The following is a 7,500-nucleotide window of genomic DNA, read 5'->3' on the forward strand; positions in this document are numbered from 1 at the left end:
CCTATCACGGCATGTTCAATCCTATCGAGCTAATTTGGGACCAGGTAAAAAACTGAAATTAAAAAAGGTAATTCTAATAGTAGTCACTCTTTGAAAAATATAAAAAAAAAATGCGCAAGAAGCAATAAATCAGAGCACTGGCAAAATGCAAAGAGGCATGTGATGAAAACTGAATCTGACTATCGAACCAGAGATGCGGCTCTTGACCATTTGCTTGATTAATTCATCATTAATATAGTGTCTGATGAAAGCATGAGTGAAGATGAAATGGTGTGTGTATAGACAAAACCAGTATCATTTGATTATGTGGGATTACATAAATAACATTCATTAATTCATTATTATTATTATTATGTAACCACCATTACACAAATAATAGAAAATTTTAATGTTAAGTATGGATATTTTAGCATTATTGTGTGTATTTTGACTTTGACTATTGTAATAAGATTCATTTCGATTTAGATAAGATGGTCACTATTAGGTGGGATTTTTTCTTAATGAGATCTATATTTCTGTTTATGATTTTGACTTTTTATATGTAAATTGTTAAATAGTTTTGTATCTTGCGCCAGTAAGTATGTAAATAATAACAATAATATAAATTTTATGCTCTGTAGCAACAACAGCCTATTCTGTAAAGTTGTTCAGTAGTTCTCAATATATCAAATGAAATTAAACATAGTATTTTTATCCCCCCCCCATCACCCATATACACAATGTTAATGAGACTAGCACACGCTTCAAAGCAAACACTTTCCAAAAAGGATAAGAAATAGGGAATAGTAGAGAGGATATCACCTAAGTGAAAGAATGGAAATGAAAGAAGGGATATCAGGGAAAATATATAGATATTATGTGAAGAATAGGAATGTGGAGAAACCTAAGTATTATATTGCGAAGAGACACAATGCAAGACTATTACTTGGTAATTATTTGAGTACAATAAAGGTGTTTGGACAAAAATACCTCCGACCAATCGGGTATTAGGAAACTTTTCAAAGCTATAAGGGCACCCCCGCGGGTATGTGCAAATATGCACCGCTAAAAAAAAAAAAAAAAAAAAAAAGACTTGTAATCCAGCTTCAAATTTGATTTTTTTTCTTTAATTGACGCCATCCATCGGTGAGATGCTACCGCTAGAGAGTTATGGGGTCTTTTGACTGGCCAGATGGTACTACATGTCATCCTTCTCTCTGGTTACGGTTCATTTTTCCTTTGCCTATAAATATTCACATGGAATAGTCTGGCCTATTTTCTACATATTCTCCTCTGTCCTCATACACCTGTCACGGACAAATATATTGTTTTAAACAAAGGCTAAGCAGTAAAGTAAATGCGCAGAAAGTAGAGCGGATGTTGCCGAGCTATCACCTTGCCTCCCTGATCCATGGCTTCTGGGAAGCAGTTTAAGCCACTTTCATTTTTGCTTTATTTTTGATGATCCAAGCACACCTGTACTGAATCCGTCTCCATGTCAACAGGTACACCGGGGAGAGGGGACACAGAGTGAGAACCAGTATGGTGTGGTTATGTCACCTGCTACCCATAGGCGAGACAAGCCTGACCCCACCCCCAGCAATGTACGGGAAACAAGAACACACATACTGTGCGAAAAAAAGCAGTTGAGTTCGAGTCGTACTCGTAAGTTGGCAACCTTGACTAGGCCCACCGGCCATGGCGGACGTCCATACGCCAGTAAGACCACACGGCGTCGAATAGTTTCTTTTAATTTAAATGTCTCCTCGTCCGCTCTCCCCGGGTATTGTACTAGTAAATTCCATTGTAATTGACTATCAAAATCATATAAGAGCCACAGAGAAACTTATTAATCTTCTGTTATGCACCCTCAAGATTTAAAGTTCTAATTCACTCGCTTTGAAGAAGATTTCTGCTCATTTTAATTGTAAAAGTTAGCTTAGACAATAAATTCTGTTACGATTCAATAATCGTCTAATTCACTGCCTCCTATCCTGTATTCTTGACTATTACCCCACGCCCTTATGACAAATTTGGTAGCAGCAGCGGGATAAAGAGGATTAAAAAAAAGTGTGATAATGAGCAAAAGATCGAGTGCAGCAGGTACCAAAATAATTGACTTTAGACGTGAAGATGATATGAAGATGAAACACGAGAAGCAATAAATAGATATTTCAGGAGAAGCAGAAAGGAAAAACACTGGAGAAAAAGAAGTTGAAGAACAGAACTAAAGAAGATTAAAGACAAGAAGAATCTCCTGACGTTGATGTGGAGAATAGTAGCAGTCGGGAGGAGTTTTGTGAATCAGTCACCCACTGAGGACCTGCAGGGGGAAGACCTTACCGGCTTTCCGTCGAGACGAGAAGGTCGAAACAAACAGCGGCCAAGGGAGGAAACTGTATGGAAACACACCCGTCCTCGAAAGGAAGACACGGCAATGTTCCTGTTGGAAGAGAAGACGGTACACCCTCATGTACGCCTAAAATCGCCGTTTTGGTCAGTTTCCCGTTGCGGGAGCAACAGCATCGAAACCTGCAGTCTGAAATGGCGACCCAGGACCCTACTATGGACCCTGTTAATGGAAGCAGTGGGAGTGTGTCTAATTACCCTAACCATAGAGGATTTCGTCGTCGAAGCAGCAGCAGCGGCCGCATTGATAGAAATGGCGCGCCCACAAAGGCCAAAGACAAGCCCGAAAATTGGAAGAGGTCCCAGACAGCAACTGTAGGACGAGGGATCAAGGCAACCCACCACAATCAACCCACCCATAAGTTAAGTAACATGGGACAAAATCGGTAGTTTTATGATTAACTAATATGTTTTGAGATTTTGTTAAAAGTTTGTAGAGTAGCGAACCTATCATTCTGTTTTCTTTGCGTAATGTTAAAGTTAAGTGAAAGAACACTAGTTTTAATCGCAGAAAGTAACTACTCGAGTAAGATGTTTTCAGTGTTAAAGCTTCGAGTAAAGATTAACTTTTCTTTTCACAAAACAAGAAAATCAAATTGATTTTGTTGCTGTGTGGTTATATGAGATATGGTTCTTTATGCTGTATGAACTATAAGTTTTCATTACATTGTTTCTTTGGTTTGCAGAATTTTGTTTTTTGAGACCTTCGTTGTCAAACATGTTAAATGGGTTTCTTGGAGAAGAAGTAAAGTCACATGTTCAGATAATTCTGTGTTAACAATAATAAGTTGTTTAATTGAGAGAAGAAATGTAGAAAGTTTGTAAATTCAGTGTTAAGACGTAATTTATGATGTTCCTTTTGAATATGTACTTAGTAAAATTATGAAGAAAGAAATGTAAATTAGTAACATTGGTAATTTGGGAAATTTGTGTCAATATTTGTTCCTACGCCATACTCCGTATTGTCGATCAGTAGCCTACTTAGATCATTATGAGATGTTTGAAAAGAAGGTTAAGTTATTTTTTGTCAGTTTTAATCTGAGATCACCCTAATTAATGAAGGTAAGTTTGTTAGCGTAATAACAGAATTAAGTTCAGTTGCCAAAAGTTGTTAAGTAATTAGTGATGTCATGCAGAAGATTTTAAAAATCTTGCATTTAGTTTCTTTTAGTTGCAGTGTGTCATAAGTGATTTGTTTACCAATGTTCGGTCTTATTGATGACACAGAGCACTGTCAACAAATTATTTTGAGAAAATGATGTCAGATGATTTAGCAGGGAGCATGAATGTGTTGAATGGCCGACCATGAGCGAAAATGGATGAAGCAAATGTGATGATATGTGAATTCCCTGAGCAAGCATTATGATGTTACAGTCACTGTTAAAGAGCACGTCTTGAATAAGTTTTTTTTTTTATTTTGTGTGTTGAGAAGAAATCTAAAATTTTGACATGTAACTTCTTTGAGTAAAGATCAGAATTAAATCTTTGTTTTCTAACTCTGTGTAGGGTTGTGTGTTTTGAGAAAATCATGAGCAGTGAACAAAAATTGATTGTTTTTATATACTAATTGGCAACATGATATAGAGAAGAAAATTTGAATTCTTATGTGTTTGTCAGTTTCATGTAACTAGCGAGAACAAATAAGTAATGTGAAAAATTTGAGAAAAGGCGAACAAGTTGCCGTAGATTTTCGTTTGTTTGTCAAGGAATAAAATAAATGAGAGGAATGATTGTAAAACCAGATATTTGTGACACGGTAATTTTACCAGTAGTGTTAAAAGATTTGATAGGCTAACATGTGACCCAGGCAAACTAGACACCATGTCAGCATAAGCCTTGACAGGCGCCCTGTGTGTTGAAGAATAGCTTAGTCAAGCAATAAACTCTGATTCATGAAATGAGTTCTTAAGCTATTTACTTAATTTTGTGTATTGAGGGAATCATATTAACAAAACAAACTTTGGGTTAGAAGGTAATAATGAGTAGCAATACCATTGCCTCCAATAGTTAGTTAAAGTCTGATAAGAAAAAGTTATGTTTTCTGTCAGGTTGTGTTAAAGAAAAAAAGGATATGTTTTTGGTGTCAAAGTATAACGTAAAAGGTGGATTTTATTGTAATTAAGTGATTTGGTGAATACATGAAATAAAGCCTAGTATTATAATGGCTTTGTGTATGTTTAAAGACCAATAAGAGGCTAGTTAATTGCCCTTCAGAATTATGTAAGTCTCAGTGACTTGTCTTAAAGATCAAACGAGACCCTTTGCTATGTGCGTGTAGTTTCTGTTTTGTTTTCTTTTTCTGTTTGTGTAGTCTGTTTGTGCCGTAATGCCTGTTTTGTTTATAAATTGAGGATGGAATTTTAAGATGTTGAGCTCAGTTTCTTTGTTCGGTTTCCGTGTTTTTTGCATGCCATGTTTTTTTGTTTATTTTTATTTTTTTGATGTTCTTAGCTTTACGTTCTTTTCTCGCTAAGAAATGCAAGAGAGATGTGAGGTAGAAAGATTTTGGTGATTGTTGGAGAGTTTGGGTCACCAAATTCGACCCATGTGAGTCCCTGTGTGTAAATGTTTGCGTTGCATATGTGCGCGTGAATGTATGAGACACGCAGGAGCAGCGTGAATATGTTCGCAGGAAAAAAAATGTGGAGATGGTCGAGTGAGAATTTATTTCTTTGTGTCTGATGGTGTCAGAACTCTTGAGATAGTTCAGTGGAAAATATGAGAGAGAATTGTTTTTTAGCTAATAATTGTTTCTTAGGGGTAGGGAAGTAAGAGAGTTTTTCTTTAAAGTTTATTTTCTTTTTCTTTGGAAATTGATTGAAGAGATTTTTTTTATATATGATCTCAGTGACAGGTTATGAAGAGTTTGTCATGTTCTGAATAAAGTTTAACGTAATTTCTGAACAGTTTTGACTTTAGATAAATTCTATGGCATTCAGTTTTAACGTAAATTTACGTTTTCCACCTGGCATGTTTTTTTTTTTTTTTTTTTTGTGATTTGAGATTTAACGTAGATCTGATCGGAATGATTCTCCATGTTCGTAATTGCACTAGGAAGTTTCGGTTTCAAATTAGTTCTCTGTGATGTGTTGTTGCACTCCACTAGAGAGATTAGTTCACCAAACGTTTAACTGGGCTCCACAAGGCACTAGAAGAATTGGAAGACCCAGGCCTATATGGTTTAGGGCTATAAAGTGCGAAGTAGGAGATGATGATATGATGATAACGCAAGAGCGTTTGATTGCATAATGTAGGTCAGCTTGGATGAATAAGTGTCCTAGTATGATTGTTGTTTGTTTGGCAGAGTTTGAGTTCGGCTTAGTTTGAGTACAAGCAAAAGAGATAGGACTACCCAAAGTGAGAGTACCGGTGTTGTGAAAGCACTGTATGCAGGTTGTGTGTCTGTTGTGAAACTTCTGTCAGAAAGCTTGTTTTCGGTTGTGATGCGAGCGATGTGTCAGCAGTTTGCCCAGATTGGAATTTGAACGACTAGGCATGGAGAGTTTGAAAACATAGCCCTGATGATGATGTCACCATGAGGCCGCGCTTAGGGAAAGCATGTCACAGAGAGAGAGAGAGAGAGAGAGAGAGAGAGAGAGAGAGAGAGAGAGAGAGAGAGAGAGAGAGAGATCGACTTTCTGCACTTGGGTGTCGAGATACCCTTAGATTTTTTGATGTCCCTTGTTATGAATTGGCAAGTACTGATTGAAACTTGGGAATTTGGACATTCCTGTTGTGGATGTTGAAGAATTGTTTTCTTTTTTCACCGTCTGGTTGGACTGGTGTTCTGTTTTGATGCTTTTTTATGCCCTACTTGACCCTGGTGGAGGGAAAGAAAGGAGGCCAGATTCCTATGCTGGCTAACTTTCTTAGGAGAAGTTGCTTTGTTGCCCTCAAGCAATATGCTCTGAGGAAGACCGCCGCCAGAGTTCGTGCAATGAACGCAGAAGTGTTAGGAACACTCCAGCAGTGGTGGTGGTTCCGGGGATCCCAGACATGTCTTTCTTAATGCAGAGTATAGGCATAGCTCAAATGAGTAGTTTGACTATGATACCTTTTGTAAGTATGATACAGTTAGTTAACTGTTGATGGTGATGTGCATTAATTAATTTTTTATACAGATGCTTAAAGATATTGGATAATGGTTTATTGTGTTTTAATATATTGGATAATGTTTTATCATGTTTTAAAGATATCACAGGATGATCTTTTCTTGTGGATTCTTTACATATTATGGCCATATTTAATAGCTATTATTGTCACTATTTTATAATAACTGTAGTGGATCCATGTATACCAAGGAGATACGAAAGTATCTATGGAGAGTGAATATTAAGGATATATGCACATGTGTTGGTTTTCTGAAGAATTTTTTTTTTTTTTTTTTTTTTTTGAAACTTTTCTTTCAGGCAATTTGAGAGTTTTTTTGCTAGCAACTATGGTTTTTGGTTGGGAACATAATGAATGTATGATATATTGTTTCTAACAGAACTATATCTTAGATCTCTTTCTGACTGAGAGTCCAATGAATGGGCCAGAGTGTAGGCTTGAAATATATAAAAAAAGTTAAGTATTTTTAAACACAAAGGCTACTTTCTGTTGTATAAATTGTAACTTTGCAGTCACAGTCTTCTAATATATGTTTTCTTAATAAGATATGTAGCATCTATAAATGTTCATATATAAAGTATGTATATCATGAATACAGGCATGTGTAGTGTCAATTGATGATTAATCCTCTTTTTGAATTGTTTCTTAGCATATGTTCACTGATAATAAATATTTTTAATGATTTTGAGAAGTGAATTTGATTTTTTTTTTCGTTAATTGTTCACCAGTTTCCATTTGCTGTGAAATGTGTTGATTATTTCATATGAATCTTTAATGTAAGTTTTGTTAACCTTTGTTGGAGGTGAACAAGGCTTCCCAAGGATCATGGAGACTTTGTTTTGAGTAGAGTAATTTTCAGTGGGGTCTTGTTTTGATAATTGATCTTGAAAGTTAATGGCCCTTGCTTTGTTTTAAAGTAATTTTAAGTTCTGGAAGGCTCGGGAGAGCCTCGAGTCAGGTGGAGGGGAGTTTGTCACGGACAAATATAGTGTTTTAAACAAA

The sequence above is a fragment of the Palaemon carinicauda genome, chromosome 33 (genome assembly GCF_036898095.1).
Source record: "Palaemon carinicauda isolate YSFRI2023 chromosome 33, ASM3689809v2, whole genome shotgun sequence".
Lineage (NCBI taxonomy): Eukaryota > Metazoa > Arthropoda > Malacostraca > Decapoda > Palaemonidae > Palaemon > Palaemon carinicauda.